The sequence below is a fragment of the Lagenorhynchus albirostris genome, chromosome 19 (genome assembly GCF_949774975.1).
Source record: "Lagenorhynchus albirostris chromosome 19, mLagAlb1.1, whole genome shotgun sequence".
NCBI classification, from domain to species: Eukaryota; Metazoa; Chordata; class Mammalia; order Artiodactyla; family Delphinidae; genus Lagenorhynchus; species Lagenorhynchus albirostris.
Genome location: NC_083113.1, coordinates 34150686 through 34172314, shown reverse-complemented (window position 1 = coordinate 34172314; position 21629 = coordinate 34150686). Strand labels below are relative to the sequence as shown.

General features: G+C 41.4%; 1 protein-coding gene across 3 annotated transcripts in view; it reads left to right on the top strand.

Annotated features, from left to right (window-relative positions):
• The first annotated feature begins 1034 nt into the window (after positions 1 to 1034).
• CNOT1 (CCR4-NOT transcription complex subunit 1) overlaps positions 1035 to 21629 on the top strand; it is a 99616-nt gene continuing 79021 nt past the window's right edge. For 2 of the 3 annotated variants that reach the window (XM_060132075.1, XM_060132074.1), the window contains exon 1: positions 1044 to 1137. The gene's annotated coding sequence lies outside the window, so the exon portion shown is untranslated. Of the gene's footprint in view, positions 1138 to 21629 lie in introns of all 3 variants that reach the window. The other variant, XR_009537254.1, reaches the window with a different exon arrangement.

The window sequence follows — 21629 nt, the reverse complement described above, 5'->3', positions numbered from 1 at the left end:
AGCCACCAGTCAACACGACCTTCCACTCCTCCCACACTCAGCTAGGAACACGTGACCACAAAATCTTTAAAAAAATGTTTCTCTATTCTTTCTCCCGAGAGCAAAGGGCGTAAGTATTCTTTCTGATACCACTTCCAGGGACTAAGCCAAAGAGAGACTGAGCTTCCTACCTCTCTGTAAAGAGTCCCTTCTTCAACAGGCAGAACTAGATGGGAAAGTTCTCTTGACGAAAGTGAGGCAGGCTAGGACCAAACGGGAACCTGGGGGACTACGTTCTCCAGCACGCATTACTTCTCCTAGGGCGCAGTCAGTGACGGAAGAACTCGCACTACGTTTGCGACAGGAACGGGGAGGGGGGAACTACATATCCCAGGATGCAAAAGCGCCACCCTCTAGTTACAGGCTGGCTTGCTTTCTGGGAGCTGGCGTTCCCCGCCAAATGGACAAGAGGGGTGGGGGGTGGGGGTGGGGAAATGTTTAAGATTGGGAAGCCCGGTGGTCTACCAGACTTGACACTTCGAAAGAGGAAGGAGAGTATCGGAAGACTGTTTTTCCCTCTCAGAGTAGTGCCCGCGCAAGGTGGCGAAGATTTAAGGGCCCTCTCCTTTATTTATTGTTTCTCAGAGGCAATGCCAGGCCCCCATTGGTCGACGACCTCGAGGGCAGGTGGGAAGTCCGTAAAACCCCAAATCGAAGTTATCTGCGTCTCTCCATTGGCCCTCGCCTCGAGCGCAGGCGCAAGGGCGTCTACTCCCGTCCCTGGGGACTGGTGAGCGGCAATTGGCCAAAGCCCGCGAAGTAGGAGTCTGGATTGGTAGTTGCTAGCAAGAGCCTGGTTTCTTCCTTGACTTCTGCAAGTGATAGTGTGTGATTGGTTTAAATCCGCGGGCACCCGTCGGTGATTGGGCAGGAGCCACGGGCGGGGTACGATCATTGGCTGGTGCTGGGGCCCTCCCTCCTCGGGCGGGCAGCGAATGATGAAATGGGAACGGGGAGGGGAAAGGCCGCGACGTGAGCGCGCGACCTCCGGCGCCATTTTGTAGAGAAACAAGCGGAGTTAACCGAAGAGGGGTCGAGGAGAGCCGGAGTCGGGGACCCAGGAGTTTCCTGTGTCCAGCGCCGCCGGAGCCGCCTGAGGTGAGGTGGGCTGGAGTCGGGTGCTGGGGCCGGCGGGCGGTGTCAGCTACGGAAAGCGGGTGCCGGTGCGGGAAGGACCGGGGGTGGTCCCGGGGCCACTGGGAGCGTTTCCTGGCGCTCCGCTGTGTGAGGGGCAGTCGGGACGGGGAAGTGGAGAGGCGAGAGAGGGCGGACTCTCTCCCCTCGGCTGTAGAGTCTTTGGGCTCTGAAGAGAAGAGGCCGAGGCGAAGGCTCCATAAAGCGGAGGGCAGAGCGCGGGATGAGACCCGGTATGGCCCCCGGCCCGGGCCTGGAGGCTCTGAGGGCGGCGGTGGCGGCAGCTGGAGCGGCTGGGCCTCGGTTCGCGCGGACTGCACCCTTCTCAGACCCCCACGAGCTCCTCAACTGCCGGATGGGTGCAGCGGGCATCGGCCCCGGAGGCCTAGCTCCGGGGGCGAGGGGCCCGTGTTTGGAGTACAGGCTCCCGGTTTCTCTGGGCGGACCTGGAACTGCCAGTCCCCTCCCCCGCCCCCAGCACGTTGTCAAATCCCCGGTGTTTCGGGTGTCCGCAGGTGGGAGGGGCGGGCGGGAGAGAGCACTTCCTCATTACTTCTTGCCACAGGTTTTGTTCCACTCGCGCGCCCGGGCGCTCACTGTCTCCAAAGTCGGCCCCCATCCACCGGGCCCAGTGTCTGTCCTGTAGTGGCGGTTCCGCTCATCCGTAGGCAGTGCCCGCTTCCTAGCCGAGCACTTGTAGGCCTCAGCGCTGGTGGCAGAGGGACTTACTACAGGTCTTACTAGAGGGTTCCGTGAGGCCAAACGCACAGGTGTTCTTTTTCAGTACCACCTCCTCTGTAGATTTCACACCACCGGGCTCCCACAGAGGAGTACCCTCACTAGGATGTCTGTGGTTTGGAAATGTTGTGTTTAAAGTAAACTTCGAGCAGAAACTTTGCCCCTTGAAGTCATTCAAATATCACAGTTTTTAGGGCTCTAATAAAAAGTATTTTTTTCCTGAAAGTGAGTAATAGCACTTAGTCTCCCTCTTTCTCTAAAATTCGATTGCCTTGGGGAGTTTATTGGACCAGTTAATAATTGAGTGAGTGTAGTTTATTACCGTTTGTGAAAAAAATTATGAACATTTGCCTCATGACAATCCGTTTGATAGGAGTTAGGGATACACGGATGAAAAAATGGTTGGACACGTACAAAATCAGGAAATAGGTCAAATAGAATAAGAACAAACTTGTTTGTGTAGAAGTATTTGGGTTTAATGTGCTCAGGTTGACATTCCTACCCATCCAAAGATTGGCAGTGTAGTATTTTAGCTATTAATAAGATATATGGTATCAGTTTAAATAATCCTGTTGTAGGACACTGCAGATTGTTACCTTGTCTGAGGAGAAAATGAGCTGATGATACATAAAGTTTTAGACATATAGTTGAGCTTTGACTGAAAAGGTCCCATGATGATAAAACTTGTTTAGAGAGTTGGTCTCTTTTCAACAAGTGGGGGCCCAAGTCCTTCCGTGGAAACTTAAGTCTAGAATCAAGGCACCAAGATTTGACCATCAATAACTGAAAGTATTACCCTTTCTTGCCTAAGATTGTAATCATAGAAGTTTTAAGGCAGCCTTTTGTGGCATTATGGTGGAACAGAACTGAAACGCTTTTGGTTCCTAACTCACTCGAATGAATCTCTGGCATAGCTTCTTTCTTTATGGTCTCTTAAATTTCTACTGGGGTTTTAAATCCCAATCTCTTTAATATGGATCTTTTCAGGCTAAGTCCTGTGATGTTCTCCTAACTTTGGGTTAAGTCATTAAAAAAAAAAAGGCAAAAACAATTGTGAGGACAGAAGAGGAAATGCTTCCTATTTCTTGACAGCATGTTTTAAGACTAATCTCAAATTATCCTTGCTTTTTCCAAGTATGTTTTTGGTTAGATTCTGATCTAGTTATGAAAAGCTTTCTTTTTAGCCAATTTAAATTTATGAACTTGAGTATTTCATTTTACCACATAACAGATCTCTGGTACTCAATACCTTGGAAGAGAATTTATCACAATAATTTTAATTGAATGCTCAGATATTTCAAGACACTTATTTTTCATGAGAAGTTTATGATTCTTGAATTAACAAAAGTAGTACCTGCTATGAATTTGGTATATTCTTTTGTAAAAGAACAAAGCTGACTTTCAAGTCAGTTCATATTATTAGTTGAAGCATTTCTTAACCAGCCCTCTGATCAAACTGAACTTCCTGCTGGGAAGTTTCAAAATGGCATCCTACTGAGTCTTATTTTAAGACCTTATATAAAGAAAGATCCAGCAGTTCCTCTTCTGTTTGCTCACAATTTTTCAGAAGCATGTTTCAAAGCTAAAATGGGCTCAAAACCTTTTGCACCCTATATGTACACAGTAGTTAATTTTACCGTACTTTTCATTCATACATTTGCAAGAATGTAGCAAAGCAAATAAAACAAATTATTTGTTGGAAAGCATTGTTTGAGAAGTCACTAATTAGAGGTGTAGACTTAATCTGAAATCCTGTGTTGAGATTTGAAGGAAATGCAGCCTTTGGGAGTGTGGAGCATAGGTTTAAGAAATGCATTTCTGGGGGAAAAAATGCATTTCTGTCTTTAATGCTGGAAGGCTCAGGATATACCTCTAGGCTAAATTAAAATGTTGAATGAGATGTTAAACTGTCTGCAGGAGAGGTGTTGGTTTTATTGTTGTGCTTTTTGGGTTGTTTTTTGTTTTTTGGACTAATTATATGAAATGTAACATGGAATGAAAGCATATTGTGAAAGACACCATTTTATTGCTCTTAAACTTCATATTAAGAGCTCAGCATTTTCCCTTTCAGATAATTAGTTTGAAATTTTGTCACCTTGGATTTAGAGCTCTTAGTTTTGAAATGCAGTGTTACTTTTAAATTTTTTGGTAGGCTCATAAGAATAGTTACTCCTTTGTTTCAGACCCTGTCTTTTCTGCAGTAGCTTTCTAACTAATCTCCAGTATCTTTTCCCCATCATTTGTTTATTGGATTTCTTTATTACATAAGTAATATGTGAATATGTTCTAATTGTAAATGATTCTGGGAATACAGTTAATTCTTTACATTAATGCCAAATTGTCTACTAAATCATTGGTTTGAAACTAGGCATCCTATACGCCAAAGTTTTTCAAGTACCTTGGCCTGGAGCTTATTGTGTAAGTATTGATCCCTCCCTACTTATAGCAGTATATTACAACTTAGACTTTAGTTAAATTTAAGACTGTTGCACAGTGGTTCCCAAATACATTTTTGCCCCTTTAATCTGGAATGTCATCGTCTGTATCTACAAAAACATTATCCATCATTCCAGTTCATACTCAGATGTACTGTCTATAATCTTTTCCCTGACTTCCCTAAGCAAAATTGATTTCTTACATTCCTCTTGGCTAGTTTCACTTATCTTTACCATGTATTGCCTTATAAGTTGTCTCATTTTATAGTAGGTAAGAAGTCTCCCATCCTCCAAACATATACATACAGTTGCCCTGAATGGTAATTGAATAATACTTCATTTGTTACAGTTGGGTAGATTTATAGAACATGGTGTTCTTGGAAAACAGTACACTCTGGTTTTCTTTTGAGGACACAGCCTGTTTTTCTTGGAGCTATATACTTATAATTCTGTTGACATCTTTTAGAAGGTTAAACTTTGAAATCTAGTCATACAGAATTATGGTGTCATCTGTAGGAAATTGAAGCCCAGGAAAGTGAGGTGACTTCCTTAAGTTTAATGTTAGACGAGGTTTTCCTACTCTAGCCTAATGGTGATTCTGTCTTTCCGTACTGCTATTCAGTACAAGGAAAAGTTCTGTGAATCTGATCATTCATCATAAAGGTGAGAATAATCTATGATCAACCACTTATTTTTGGAGGACAAGACACAAGATTTGAGTTTTTCATCTCTTCAGTGTGAAAATATAAAACTCTAGTCTGACAAAAAGATAGTCTTTTGCAATTATTGGGAATGGTCGTTACTTAACCTCAGTGTAATAAACGTGCATTTCCACTGAGGCCTTCAAAGGGTGGAGCGACTTAAGTTTTAAAATGTTCTTCAGCACTGTAAATTGAATTGTGACAGATAATTTGAGTAAGTTTTCTTCTGGTGTAGTTACAGTTTTAAGATAAAGTAGCTCTAAGAAGGGTACTCTCTGTTATTATTTTTTAGTTATCTTAAATACATAGTGTATAGCTTTATAATTTTACACATGCTACTGGGAAGATGCTTCTGAATATTCAGTTGATTTCAGATCAAGAACTTGGTTCTTTTCTGATTTTGGAGTAAACATGCTTTTTGGGCTCTTTTCACTTTTTCAGTTTTTAAAAATGGATGGTTATTTGCTAATACTAACAGTTGTTTAAACTATGCTGATGTACAGATTGTAGTAATTCTTCTAGAATTGTGAAGTGCCTTCCCTGGCGATCCAGTGGTTAAGACTCTGTGCTTCCACTTCAGGGGTTGAGGGTTCAATCCCTGGTTGGGGAACTAAGATCCCACATGCTGAGTGGCCAAAAAAAAAGTAAATAAGTAAAATAAGGTGAAATAAAATTGTGAAGCTATCCACACAAGGCTATTAAATGTGCTTTAAAAGTTACTATTAAGGTTCTGTTGCCTTTTTTTTGGCCACACCGCCCAGCATGTGGGTCTTAGTTCCCTGACCCCAGGGATCGAACCCGTGCCCCCTGCATTGGAAGTGCAGAGTCTTAACCACTGGACCACCAGGGAAGTCCCAGTCAACTCTTGATCCATTTGTTTTTATCCTTGGCAAAGCTTTCATTTCAAACCGATTTATTACCTGTTGACCATAATGTTCTTGAATATTTCCTTATCCCTTGCCAGCTGGGTTCTAAAAAAAAGTTTTACACTAGACCTTTCTAAGCCCAGTAATACATAATTTGGGGATGTCCTTGATTTGGATTACTCATATTAGTGCTTTTTGTTCTTTAGGTAATGAAGAGGTAAGTGTACCGTGTATATATATCCACTGTTATGGCATGGATATTTTAGGAATATTCCTGTTCCCTTTTCAAACCGTTACACCAAAGATTACAGAAGTTGAGGTTGTCTGTCTAAAGGTAAAATGTAAAAATTACTTGAAAGTATTTCATTTTGATTTTTGTCTTCTTCAATCAGTAAGCCCTCAAAGGATTCTGGCAACTGCAAAACGTTGGTATGGTAACTTACTTTAATATCGTAACCTTGTTTTGGGATATTTGTGTATAGCTTTGTAGGGTTCTTCTGTGTTTGGGTTTTAGTCACTAATTTCCTCTTAATGTGCTATTATCTACCTTGCTTTCTACCCTTGCTCCCCTGTAGTTTATTCTCAGTTCATCATCTGGAGTGATTCTTATATTTTTAAAAATTATATTGTGTCTTCTGCTCAAAACCACCCATTGATTCTCCATTTGTCTTTAGTAAAAGCCAAAGAAAGTCCTTTTATCACCTACAGGATTTAGCCCTGCCCTATACCTCTTCATATGTTCCCCCTTCTCCCCAACTTACTCTCTTTACTCTCCCCCTCACTAAGTACTTCACCTACACTTGGCCTCCATGCTTTTTCTCACATATGCCATGTACTCTCTGAGGAAGCCTTTGCATTAACTGACAGTCCCTCTGTCTGGAACATTCTTCTCTCAGATATGTGCATGGCTAAACCCCTCAGCTCCTTAAAATTTCAAATACTACTTTCTCCATAAGGCTTACTCTGACCACCCTACTTTGCAATCTCCTCCCGCCCTCCTCACCCCCAGTGTGGTTCACCTTTACCCTTGCTATTTTTCCATAGTACTTAGTGTCTCTTGAAATGCTTGATAATTTTTTATGATTACTGTTTCCCCCATTGGGAATGCAGGGATGTATGCATGGCTGTTCACTGATGTATCTCAAATACCTGACACATAGTAAGTACTCAACAAGTATTTGACTAGGTTAATATACATAATAGTAGTGTGTAAACTGTTTCTCTGATAAGTTTTGGTAGCCACTTCACATTAGCCATATACTATTTCCTACCATTTGGTGGATTTAAGTTGTGCTTGGCTTTGTATTAACTTTGTGGGAAGCCAAACTTGAGGTGTTCGCATGTAGGGCCCACCTGCAGAAAGTGGATGCAAAAGCTGTTTTCTCAATAAGGACACTATTGATGTTTGGGCAGAATAGTTTATTGGTGGTGCTGTCCTCCTTCCTTGCAAGATGTTTATTGCATCTCTAATTCTCATTGAATACCAGTGGCTCTCCCTTTCAAAATGCTTTTGGAGATGATATTGCCCTCTAGTTTATAAATACCAGTATAAATACCCTTTTGGGGTTCATATTTGTTGTCAGGGTTATTTTACTTTTATCCAACTATTGTTGGGGTAAGTCACAAGTTTACTTAAAATTATTTTAATTTTACAACAGCATATGTGAAAACACTACATATGGAAAAGGAATACCATATTTCACTGATTCTAAAAGAAATTTTTAACATTTTAACACCTCTGAAATTGGGATGTATCATGTCAGGAAAAAAACTGCCAAATAAAGTTTGTAAGTGATACATAAGATAGTGATGCTATCACAATTAAAGACAAACCAACCTGAAATGAGATTATGGAAAATTATCTCCGCCTTTGATGGGTGAGGAAGGTAGAAGAAATTTACCAAACTTCGACTACATTTTGTTTTCTGTTAAGTCTAGTCAAATTGTATTTTAGGGACCTAGAAATTGAATATGGTATTGGACTTATTTAGCAGGGTTATGGAAAATTTTTGATGCCCTCAAAGCTGGTTGTTTGGTTGGGAGTGGTGGCAAAGAAGAGATAGGGAATAAACCCAAAGTATGTCCCCAGGCACTGATGAAAAGGATAATACACATGAAACAATAGAGAACAGTGTGATTAAATTTTAACAGTATGTGTCATGCATACTGAAGGGAAGGGAAGGTAAATCAGCACATCAACCTGTAGACAATCTGATGTGTTTGGAAGGTTTCAGAGGGGCTGGGGCTTGAGCTAGGCCCTGGTCTTATTACCTGATGGTTTTGTCCTCTTTATTTGCTTGCCTTCTGGTGACCACTAACGTCCCTGTCTTGAAGGTATTAGGGATCTCCTAGTTGGTAATTCTGATAATTTATAATAGTTTCTTTTTTTTTATACTGCCAAATGTATGTCATAAGATCTCTCCCCCATGGTTTTCATAGACTATTATGGATGTATTAGTTATCAGTTGCTGTACAACAAATTACCTCCAAATTTAGCTGTTTAAAGCTTCTTTGCTTTTTATTATTTCACAGGCACAACCTGGCTAGATGCTTCTGACTCGGTGTCTCTCACAAAGTTGCAGTGCGTGTATTCACAGGCCATACTCATCTCATGTCTGAAGGGTAGTGAGAAGGGTCTGAAGGATACAAGCTTACTCATGTAGCAGTTGGCAGGTCTCAGATCCTTGCCGGCTATTGTTTGGGACATATCAGTTCTGTGCCACATTGCCCTCTCCACAGGGTTACTCACAACATGACTGCTTGCTTCTTTCTGTCAGAGCACAGGCTCGGAGAGAGGTAAACCAGACAGAAGTCAGTCTTCTTGTAACTTAATCTTGGAAATGGCTTTCTGTTCTCTTATTTTGAAGCCACGTTTAAGGTCCAGCCCACACTTAAGGGGAGCAGATTACTTAAAGGTGTAAGTAAATATTAGGCAGGGATCATTGGGGTTATTTTAGAGGCTGCCTACCACAGTGGACAAAGATTCTTCCTTGGAGCTCTCTTAGGGATGCTATCTGTTTCTAGGTTTTACTTATTACCATTAAGAAGAGGACTCTGCTTGGTTTCTGATATTAATCACTGTTTCTTCCACCTCTCTGTCCACTCTTTATTTCCCTTTTTGACTTCCTTTGTTTTTTTCTTATTGAAGTATAGTTGATTTACAATGTTATATGAGTTTCAGGTGTACAACGTAGTGATTCAGTGTTTTTAGAGGTTATACTCTATTTAAAATTACTGTAAAATATTGGCTGTATTCCCTGTGCTGTACAATATATCCTTAGAGCTTATTTATTTTATACATAGTAGCTTGTACCTTTTAATCTCTTGCCCCTTCTCCCATCCATCTCCAACCTTTAACCACTAGTTTGTTCTGTCTGTGAATCTGTTTCTGTTTTGTTATATTCGTTTGTGTTTTTTTTAAGATTTCACATATAAGATAGCATACAGTATTTGTCTTTGACTCCACTAAGCATAATACCCTGTAGGTCCATCCACGTTGTTGCAAATGGCAGAATTTCTTTTTTTTTTTTTTTTTTTGGTTGAGCCACATGGCATGTGGGATCTTAGCTCCCTGACCAGGGATTGAACCCACACCCCCAGCAGTGGGAGCATGGAGTCTTAACCACTGGACCACCAGGGAAGTCCCTCATTTTTTTTATGCCTGAGTAATAGTCCATTTTATATATGTGTGTATATAAATGGGCACATCTACTTTATATATTCCTCCGTTGATGGACACTTACGTTGCTTCCATATCTTGGCTGTTATAAATAATGCTGCTATGTGCATTGAGGTGCATGTATCTTTTCGAACTAGTGTTTTAATTTTCTTCTGACATATACCTGGGAGTGGAATTGCTGGATCATATAGTAGTTCTGTATTTAGGGTTTTTTTTTTTTTTGGTAATATTTATTTATTTGGTTGTGCCAGGTCTTAGTTGCAGTTCCTGGGCTGCTTAGTTGTGGCATGCAGGCAGGCACGTGGGCTCCTTAGTTGCAGCATGCATGTGGAATCTAGTTCCCTGACCAGGGGTCGAACCGGGTCCCCGGCATTTGGGAGCTCAGAGTCTTAACCACTGCACACCAGGGAAGTCCCTGTTTTTAGTTTTTGAGTTCCTCTGTTTTGGGTTGTTTTTTTCACCTTCCCTTAAGTGCTAAGCTTCTTTAGGACTCTCTATAGCAGGGGTCCCCAACCCCTCCCCACCACACAGCAGGAGTTGAGTGGTGGGCAAGTGAGAGAAGCTTCATCTGCTTCTCCCCATCATAGCTCGCATTACCACCTGAACCTTTGCTCAAAATTACTGCCCGAACCATCCCCCCCGCCCCCCAGTAGAAAAATTGTCTTCCACAAAACTGGTCCCTGGTGCCAAAAAAGGTTGGGGAACTGCTACTCTATAGGCCCTCTCTTATTCTCATTTCTATAGTTCTCCCATGCTATCATCTATATGTTGATGACACTGAGATGTGTTATTAGCAGCCCACACTTTCCATGCTCCAGACTGTAAATCTAACTGCCCAGTGGATTTCATCTGTATGCTTTACTCAAGGCATGCCTCATTATCTTTCTTGCCCTTCACACTTTGTCTTCCTCAGTTGTTTCATGTCAGGAGTGAGTGGAACCCAGCTGCTTAGTCTGGAAAGGTGTGTTTGATTCCTTCTCTTTATTCACTTCCTTCCTTATTCTTCACAGTTTTAGAATCCTTGCAGTTCCCTCTTGAGTGCATTCACTTCTTTTTCCCACTGATAGTCTTAATTTCTCTGTGACCTACTCTTCTTTCTCAGTGTTTCACATTGTCAAGAGTCACTTCTAAAAGTTTTCACCCAATCATGTCTTCTTTTGGTAGGCAAAAAAAAGCAGGCTAGGGTTGTAACAAACAACCCCAAGGTATCAGTGGCTTAGCAAAGTAGACGTTTATACTCAGATAACTTTCCTCAGATAACTTTCATTGAGAGTGTTCATTTAGGTTACCTTCTATGCAGTAATTCAAGAACCGAGGCTCCTTCCATCTTTTGGTGCCACCCTCCTCTAGGTGTTAGGAGTTCTGTTCATAGCTGGTGCTTGGTGAAAGAACCAGAGGGTCGTGAGTAGGAGGTTTTATGGACCAGTGGCTGGTATCATATTTGGCCTACATTTCATTGGGTATAACTTAGTTTGTTGGCCACACCTGTGCAAGAGGCTGAGAAATATAGTCTAGCTGTTTATCCAGGAAGAGGAAACAGATTTGATGATTATCTAATCAGACTCTGCCACTTCCCTATTCCCTAAAACATATCTAAGGCAATCCAAATAGCTTCCAGGATTGTCTTTATGATAAAATGCAAAATTCTGAAATGGATTCTGCACATACTAGAGAAGAAACCCACAAAATGAATCCCAGTTACCTTCAGAAGGCTTTTCCTCTTGGCTAGTAACAGGATGAGTGTGTTGCGGGGGGGTCCCCCAGGACTACCATCCCCAGGTTCAGGTTCAGTCACTAGAAGGACTCACAGGACTTGGCATATGGTTGTACTCAGGGTTATGATTTATTACAGCAAAAGGATACAAAGCAAAATCAGGAAAGGGAAAATGCATATGGGGTGGAGTCCAGAGAAAACTAGGCTCATTCTCCCAAGCATGAGCCTCTTCTAGTGCCTCTCCCAGTGGAGTCACACAGGACCTACTTAATTCCTCCAGCAATTGTGACAGCATATGTGTATGAAATGCCTCCTGGCAGGGAAGCTTATTAGAAACTCAGTGCCTAGGTTGGTCATGTAGGCACCTTCTGCCTACCACATAGCAAAATTCCAGGTTCCCAGAGGGAAAGCAGGTGTTCAACATAAACCACATTTTTGGGTACAGTTTAGGCACAGTGAGCCACTCTTATTAGTTCTGGGAGTGGGAATTCGTTCTCTCAAAATCCAAATTCTGACACCGGCCAAGAGCCAACCTGGCAAGCCTTCCTAAGTATAGCAGCCTCAGGCCTTCTATGTTAAATTAACTCTTCTGCACAGTGACTGAGGTTCAGACCTCTATAGATTGGGATTCTGTATAGAGAACCTTAGAATATGCAAACAAACAAACAAACTTTATTGACCTAAGTTTTCTTTTCTCTCTCTTTTTTTTTTTTTTTTTTGGCTGCTTTGGGTCTTGGTTGCTGCGCGCGGGCTTTCTCTAGTTGCGGCGAGCTGGGGCTACTCTTTGTTGCGGTGTGCGGGCTTCTCATTGCGGTGGCTTCTCTTGTTGTGGAGCACGGGCTCTAGGTGCATGGGCTTCAGTAGTTGTGAGTGGGCTCAGTAGTTGTGGCTTGCGGGCTCTAGAGCGCAGGTTCAGTAGTTGTGGCACACGAGCTTAGGTGCTCCGTGGCATGTGAGATCTTCCCGGACCAGGGCTCGAACCCATGTTCCCTGCATTGGCAGGCAGATTCTTAACCACTGCACCACCAGGGAAGCCCTAAAATTACTTTTCTATCAGTGGGGGAAAAAAGTTCAATTTCCTTTTCAGCTTCTTTCATCTAACTTTTCATTTATGGTTACTGTTTGTATCCTTCTAGATACTCTGCATATAAGGACATACATACAACATGTCACTTGCTTTTAAAAACCCTAATAGATATTTCCAACCTTTCTAGCTTCTTTTTATTAGTGTTAAATGATATTCCATTTTATGATTTACTTAACCAGTGCCCTTTTGATGGATACCTAGGCAGTTCTCAGTTGATACATTTTAAACAGTTGGTCTGGGACTTCCCTGGTGGTCCAGTGGTAAAGAACCCACCTTGCAAAGCAGGGGACGTGGGTTGGATCCCTGGTCAGGGAACTAAGATCCCACATGCCTCGGGGCCACTGAGCTCGCAGGCCTCAACTAGGGAGTCTGTGTGCCGCAAACTACAGGGACCACATGCTCTGGAACCTGCGCACCACAACTACAGAGCCCATGCACCTTGGATCCTGCCCGCCACAACTAGAGAGAAAACCCACACGCCACGGAAGAGAAGCCCGTGCGCCGCAACAAAAGATCCTGCATGCCTCAACGGAAGATCCCGCGTGCCGCAACTAAGACCCTAAGCAGCCAAAAAATAAATTAAATAAATAATAAAGTAAATCTTAAAAAAATAAAGAGTTGGTCATTTCCTGGATGAAAAAGAAATGAGTTAAAAGACAAAGTGCAGAGATGGGGGGTTTAGGGACCTAAAGCTCTTACTATTCATCACTTTCTGTAAGGTTGGAGATATTTATATCAGGAAATGACATTAAAAGTTAGGGACTTCCCTGGTGGCACAGTGGTTAAGAATCTGCCTGCCAATGCAGGAGGACACAGGTTCGATCTCTGGTCTGGGAAGATCCCACATGCTGTGGAGCAGCTAAGCCGGCCTAAGCCAGTGTGCCACAACTACTAAGCCCACGTGCCTAGAGCCCATGCTCCGCAACAGGAGAAGCCACTGCAGTGAGAAGCCTGCGCACCGCAATGAAGCAACTAGAGAAAGCCCGCGCGCAGCAACGAAGACTTAACACAGCCAAAAAAACCACAAAAAAGAACCCCAAAACAATTAGACTCTTTAAAATATTGATTTTGAAGTTATAATACAAGTTTTAAAAATCATACATCTATTGCTCTATTATTATGTCTTCACAACTGTATTAGTAGCTGCAAGTTAAACTTTAAAGTTGAGATAATATCTTCCTCAACGAGTTATCAGGTTTAAATAAACTAATATAGTTGACCCTTGAATAGCATGAGAGGTGGAGCACCAACAGCTTTGAAGTCAAAAATTCACGGGTAACTTTACAGTTGGCTCTTTTTATCCATAGATTCAAACAACTTTGGATATAGTACTGTATTGAAAAAATCCACGAATAACTGGATCCTCTCATTTCAAACCCCTGTTTAAGGGTCAACTATGTAAAATGCTTAGAACAATTCTAGTATTTAAGTGTTTGTTGTGATTATGCTCCTATAAGTTATCCTATTATGTAGACAGTAATTATAACTGAAATTTTAATAAGTGAGCCAACATTTTGGATGAATGGCTTGGAACTGTGCAGTGTTAATCTAGAGTCCCTGCCTCCTGGAGGAATATTAAATATCAGGGTATGTATTTTGTTTTAAGTTAGTGCTTAGTTGGTCATGAAGTTCTGTAGAAAGTAGTGAGCTCTCTTAAAACCAAAGGAAGAAGTGGGACATCTGGGAAAATTAGTAATGGTTGCTTCTGGATGCTAGAGTACATACTTTTCCCTGATTTATATGGGCCATTAGTACTTTGCAACTTTGTCAATTATGGTAACAGTACCCACATGTGGCCTTTTTTTTTTTGGCCACACCACAACGCATGTGGTATTTTAATTCCCCAACCAGGATCGAACCTGAGCCCCCTGCATTGGAAGCGTGGAGTCTTAACCACTGGACCGCCAGGGAAGTCCCTAATTTTATACTAAGATTAGTTAAAATTAAGTAAAATATTAAAAATTCAGTCACCCTAGCCACATTTCAAGTAGCCACATGTGGTTAGTAGCTGCCACATTGAACAGTGCTGTTGTGGAACATTTCCATAATTGGAGAAAATGAATGAGAGAAGAAGGCTCAACTCAGCTTCTTCTAATCAGGATGCTACTTTTAAGACTTGGGAATTTTCAAAGTCAGACTTTGGTATTAGTAGACCTCAGAATTCTATGTATTTTTAATACTGGAAGTTGGGGGTTCAATAAACTGATAGCCTTTGGTCTGGTCTATTTGGCTTCTTAAAGTACCTATTGGTACTTAAACCTAGAGCAAGTTAGGTGGTAACTATTAAGGTTGCTATGGGAAACCAAAGTGTCTTTAGACATGTCTTTGGCCCAGCTGAAAGAAATAAAGGAGAGAAAAAGGAATCAGTGGGAGGGGCTTTCCTTATCTTAGTAGCAAGAGGTTGCCTCAAGCTATACTTTTCTTAAACTAATCCCAGGGCTATTTGTAAAGTCAGTGGTTTTCTAACTTTAAAATGCATAAGAATCACCTCCAGAGTTTTTTGTTTTGTTTTGTTTGCGGTTCTGCAGGCCTCTCACTGTTGTGGCCTCTCGCGTTGTGGAGGCTCAGTTGCAGAGGCTCAGCATGTGTAGGCTCAGCGGCCATGGCTCACGGGCCCAGCCACTCCGCGGCATGTGGGATCTTCCCGGACCCAGCCACGAACCCGTGTCACCTGCATCGGCAGGCGGACTCTCAACCACTGCGCCACCAGGGAAGCCCACCTCCAGAGTTTAAAATGGAGTGTCCTGTTGTCTTTCCCTAAAGATTTTGACTCTCCTGGTGTAGGGTAATGCTTAGGAATCAGCATTTTATTTACTTTTAATTTTTAAATTATTTTTTTTTGGCCATGCTGCGCAGCTTGCAGGATCTTAGTTCCCTGACCAAGGATTGAACCCCTGCCCACGGCAGTGAAAGCTCAGAGTCCTAAACACTGGATAGCCAGGGAATTCCCAGGAATCAGCATTTTAAATACCTCTCTCTCTTCTCCCAGTTCTTATATACAGTTGCCTTAGTTGCAAGCATTACAGTAAATTCTGTATTCTGTTAAGCCCCTTGAGATCAGTGTTTACTTTTGTGTTTTCTATAGCATCTAAAGTTATGTACATGGTATATGGTTAGGCTCAAGTGTTTGAATTAATAGGAGGGCCACCTCTAGCAGATGATTTTTATGGTACACTGGAGCGAAATGGAAAAGGAGCATTTGACATTTTGCATAATCCTGATAAAATAAGGGATGATAATAGTAAACTTTTTCAATTAAAAATATTTTCAAAGTTTAATGAATTTGAGCTTGTTTCTGTAATCAGGTTTATGTCGGTTTTATGCTTGAAAAGGCTACATACATTTTAACAATCTCCAAATTGTTGACAGTCATCATCAAAGAGAAGCCTCATTTGCATAAATAAATATGTGATACATTTAAAACATTTTTTCAAGCTTTTTTTTTCCCGAGCCTTTTTGCAGTACGCGGGCCTCTCACTGTTGGGCCTCTCCTGTTGCGGAGCACGCGCAGGCTCAGCGGTCATGGCTCACAGGCCCAGCCGCTCTGCGGCACGTGGGATCTTCCCGGACCGGGGCATGAACCCGTGTCCCCTACATCGGCAGGCAGACTGTCAACTACTGCGCCACCAGGGAAGCCCAAGGCTCATCCTTTTTTATTGACAAAATGTAATACCTTTAGAAAAATGTGAATGTATTTTGAGCCCAACATTAAAAATGATGTGAAAGTAAAGATGAAGCTTTAATTTGAGAGTTTGTGTGCATAGCATCATTGCAGCTGTCTTGGATGCCACTTTAACAGAGAAGACAAGAGATTTAAGGGTATTAATTGCTCCTGTCAGAAGCCAACCACTCAGCTTTACCATATCATCACTCTGGACCAGTCAGTACCAATTTGGTCTGCCTGGCTATACTCCTTTAGCATGTGGTTTGTAAACTTCTCCATCAGCTCCACTGAAAAGATTTGATAGTTGCTTACTTTTTAGCTAGCTGTTAAAGCTGATGTTGAGGTGATAGAGCATCATCCACTGTGCTTGTAATGGATACCTCCTGTTGTTGCCTTGAGGGCTTAGGAGATCCTTATCCCTGCTACACCTCCTGCCTCTTAAAGATAAACCCTTTGGGAAAGCTGTGATATAGTTGAGGCCTAATTTTACCAATGGGGAGGGGGAAGCATAGAGGTCCATCACTTATTCAAGGTCATTTACCCTTGTGTTATGTGTAGTTACTGGTATTATGGCTTTAAATTTTGAATTATTTTAAAAATTGCTTAAACTTAGCTTAAATTTTCATTTTGTAAAAATTACCATATACTTGTAAAAATTAAAATACACTTGAGTACAAAGTGAATTTTTGGAAATCCTATCACGTGCTTGTAATTCCTGCTTTAAATTATAAAGGTAATACATGCCCCCATCCTCAGTTTTGTTAAGAAAAATTTCACACGTACAGAAAAATGCAAAGAATAATACAGTGAACAATCCCATAACTTCTTCCTAGATTAAACAGTTAACGTTTTGCCATGTTTATTTTCTCTATATTTTTATATTTTTACTGAAGTATTTGATCCCAGATGTTTCGGCATGTATCTCCTACAAGTTAGGACTTTTTGGCATAGTCATACTACATCTAAGAATATTAAATACTTAAAAAACCTTATATTAGAGTATAGTTGATTTACAATGTTGTGTTTCAGGTATACATCAAAGTGAATCAGTTATACACATACATATATCCACTTATTCCTTTCCCATATAGGCCATTACAGAATGTTGAGTAGAGTTCCCTGTGCTATACAGTAAGTCCTTATTAGTGACCTTTTTTGTATATAGTAGTGTGTATATGTCAATCCCAGTCTCCCAATTTATCCCTCCCAGAATATTAAATACTTTTATAATATCCAGTCAGTTTAAAAACTTCCCATGCCTCAAGAATATCTTTTGTAGCTTTTTAAAAAAATATTTATTTATTTATTTGGCTGCGGCAGGTCTTAGTTGAGGGCACGTGGTCTCTTAGTTGCGGCATGTGGGATCTAGTTCCCTGACCAGGGATCGAACCTGACTGGGCCCCTTGCATTGGGAGCGTGGAGTCTTAATCACTGGACCACTCTTTTATAGCTTTTTTGAATCAAGCTCAGATTACTGTTCACTTTAAACCTTTTCATTTTGGTTTTGTAATCTAGAACAGACCCCACTTTCTCCTCTCTCTTCCTGACTTTCTCTCTGGCTCGCGAGTGTAGGCCAGTGGTCTGGTAGAATAATCCAACACTTGGATTTGTCTGATTAGGTTCTCATGTATAGTTAAACTTGTTCCTTAAACCCTTTATTTCCTGTGAATTGATAGGTGTAGAGGTGTGGTTAGGTTTATGTTAGCCATCTTTGGCAAGAATACTCCAAAGTGACACTTCACATTGCAACACATCAGTAGGCACATTTGTTGGGTAGTCTCACCATTAGTAACTTGATCATTTACTTAAGGTAGTGACAGTCATATCTCTATGGTAGAGGAACATTTCTTTCCCTTTGTAATTAGTGGGTAATACTGTACAAATGTCCCACCTGAGGATTTTTAGGCATTGGTGATTCTTGCCTGAATCAGTTTTTATACTGGTCAGGGGTATTACATAATGGTAACTGTATTTTTCTTTTATACTTTCTAAATTTGTTAGCCAGCACCTTTCTGGTGCATCTTGTCCTTCCTCTTTAAGTATAATCATGGATTTAGGGATTCTTATTCACTGTATTATAGTTGTAGTCAATTTTTTTACCCTGTGATTTATTGGAAGGAACTTTTATCCATAGTGGCTTACTGAAATTTCAGATTTAGGTAACACATTTTCATTTAATCTTCTGTTTATGTCAGGATGCTTAACTGTTTGGAATTTTCTTCATCTGCACACATATGAACAACTTAGAATTCGTAGAAAGAAATTTGTGGCTGCAAAAAGTAAACTTGATCACCAGTGTGTGTGGATTCAAAAATATATATGTTTGAGATAAATTAACAATTTAGAGTATACAGATTGGCAATAGTAAAATCACCAGATTATTTCTATGTTCCCTCAAGCATTTCTAAATGATGCTGCATTTAGGGAAGATTATAGAAACATTGGTTATAAGTTCCTTTTGGTGCTCAGATAGACCCAAAATTAGAAGAATCCTTTTAATTGGCTCATTTCTCTCTGACGAAATTTTTAAGTGTTTCCTATTTTTGTCATAGGATGAGCCAAACTCACCTTGCATCTTCCTTGTTAGTCATATCTCCAAGGAACCTTGGTTCTTTTTAGTATTTAGAAACCATGATCCAGAAGTTAGATGGGCTCATTGCTTTTGGGGTATCATTTAAGGTGTATAACACATTGATTTGATACATTTATATTGCAATATGATTGCCATTGTACTGTTAGCTAACACCTCTATCAATGTATAATTATCATCCTTTCTTCTAGTGGTGGGGACAGTTAAGATCTTAGCAGATTTAATGTTTATAATACAGTTTTGTTGTGTGTAATCACTGTATTATGTATTAGATCTCCAGGACTTATTTATCTACTAGTTGCAAGTGTGTACCTTTAAACACCCAGTCCCCCACCCCTGGTAACCACCATTCCACTTGGTTTTTTCAAGTTCAATTTTTTTACATTTTAATTAATTAATTTTAAAATAAATTTATTTTATTTATTTATTTTTGGCTGCTCTGGGTCTTCATTGCAGCGCGCAGGCTTTTCATTGCGTTGGCTTCTCTTGTTGTGGAGCACGGGCTCTAGGCACACAGGCTTCAGTAGTTGCGGCACATGGGCTCAGTAGTTGTGGCTTGTAGGCTCTAGAGCACAGGCTCAGTAGTTTTCGCACGTGGGCTTAGTTGCTCCACGGCATGTGGGATCTTCCCGGACCAGGACTCGAACCCGTGTCCCCTGCATTGGCTGGCAGGTGGATTCTTAACCACTGCGCCACCAGGGAAGTCCCTTAATTTATTTTTTATTAAGATGCTCAACATATTATATTAGTTTCAGGTGTACAACATAATGATTTGAAATTTGCATATATTTCAAAATGATCACAATAAATCTAAACATCACCACACAGAGTTATGAAAAAATCTGTTTTTTCCTTTTTTCCTGACTTTCAAGATTTATTCTAAAAGTTGTACATTCTAGATGTTGTACATTACATCCCCAGGACTTATTTACTTTATAGCTGGAATCTTGTACCTTTTGACCACCTTCACATAAAAATTTAATACATGCATACCTCTGGAAACCATCAATCAGTTATCACCTCTCTGTATCTATGAGTTAGGTGGGGGGGGGGTTTCTTTGTGGAATGGAAGGGAAGTCATGGTCTTTGTCTGACTCATCTCACTTAGCATAATGTCCTCAGGACCCAACCATGTTACAGCATATGGCAGGATGTTTTTTCCCCCTCATGGCTGAATAGAATTCCATTGTATACAGAGTTGACTCTTGAACAATGTGGAATTAGGGGCATCAGTTCCCACATATAACTTTACAGTTGGTGTCATTATGTGCAGTTCCACATCTAACCACAGATTGTGTAGTGCCATAGTACATATTTACTGACAAAACCTGCGTATAGGTGGACCCACGTAGTTCAAACCTGTGTCATTCAAGGGTCCGCTGTATATCCTGCATCTTTATACGTTCATCCATTGATGGACACTTAGGTTGTTTCCATATGTTGGCTATTGTGAATAATACTGCAATAAACATGGGAGTACAGATATCTCTTTGATAACCTATTTTCATCTTTGGATGTATATGCAGAAGTGGGATTGTTGGATTGTATGGTAGTTTTTAATTTTTTGAGGAACCTCCACATTGTTCTCCATAGTGACTGAACCAGTTTATAATCCCACCAGCAGTGCATAGGGGTTCCCTTTCCTACACATCCTCGCCAACACTTAACCTCTTGTCTTCCTATTGATAGCCATTCTTACAGGTGTGAGGTGATACCGTGGTTTTGATTTGCATTTCCCTGAGGATTAGAGTTTTAATGTACCTGTTGGCTATTGTGATGTCATCTTTGTCTACTTAGTTCCTCTGCCCATTTTTAAATCACATGTGTTTTGTTTTTGTGTTATTGAGTTGAATGAGTTCTTTATGAACTTTGAATATTAACCCCTTATCTGATACATGGTTTGCAAATATTCTCTCCCTTTCTGTAGGTTCTCTTTTTTTTAATAAATAAATTTATTTATTTTATTTATTTTTGGCCACGTTGGGTCTTCATTGCTGCGTGAGTGCTTTCTCTAATTGCACCGAGCAGGGGCTACTCTTCGTTGTGGTTCGCGTGGGCTTCTCATTGTGGCTTCTCTTGTTGCAGAGCACAGGCTCTAGGCACGTGGGCTCAGTAGTTGTGGCTTCCGGGCTCTAGAGCGCAGGCTCAGGCTCAGTAGTTGTGGCGCATGGGCTTAGTTGCTCCGCGGCATGTGGAATCTTCCCAGACCAGGGCTTGAACCCGTGTCCCCTGCATTGGCAGGCAGATTCTTAACCACTGTGCCACCAGGGAAGTCCCTGTTTTTTTTCTTTTTTATGATTGCTTTGGCTATTCAGGATCTTTTGTGGTTTCATAAAAATTTTAGGATTTTTTGGGCTTCCCTGGTGGCGCAGTGGTTGAAAGTCTGCCTGCTGATGCAGGGGATACGGGTTCGTGCCCCGGTCCGGGAAGATCCCACATGCCACGGAGTGTCTAGGCCCATGAGCCATGGCCGCTGAGCGTGCTCCGCAACGGGAGAGGCCACAACAGTGAGAGGCCCGCGTACTGCCAAAAAAAAAAAAAAAAAAAAAAATTAGGATTTTTTTTTTTCCCCTATGGAAAATGCCATTGGAATTTTGATAAGGATTGTGTTGAATCTGTAGATGGCTTTGGGTAGCCGGGACATTTTAACAATATTAACTCTTTCAATGCATGAACATGGAATGTCCTTCCATTTGTTCCTGTCTTTTTTTAAAGTTTATTTATTTATTTATTTTTGGCTGCATTGGATCTTGGTTGCTGCGCAGGGGCTTTCTCTAGTTGTAGCGAGTGGGGGCTACTCTTCGTTGTGGTGTGCAGGCTTCTCATTGCGGTGGCTTCTCCCGTTGCAGAGCACAGGCTCTAGGTGTGCGGGCTTCAGTATTTGTGGCACATGGGCTCAGTAGTTGTGGCACAAGGGCTTAGTTGCTCCACGGCATGTGGGATCTTCCTGGACCAGGGCTTGAACCCGCGGCCCCTGCACTG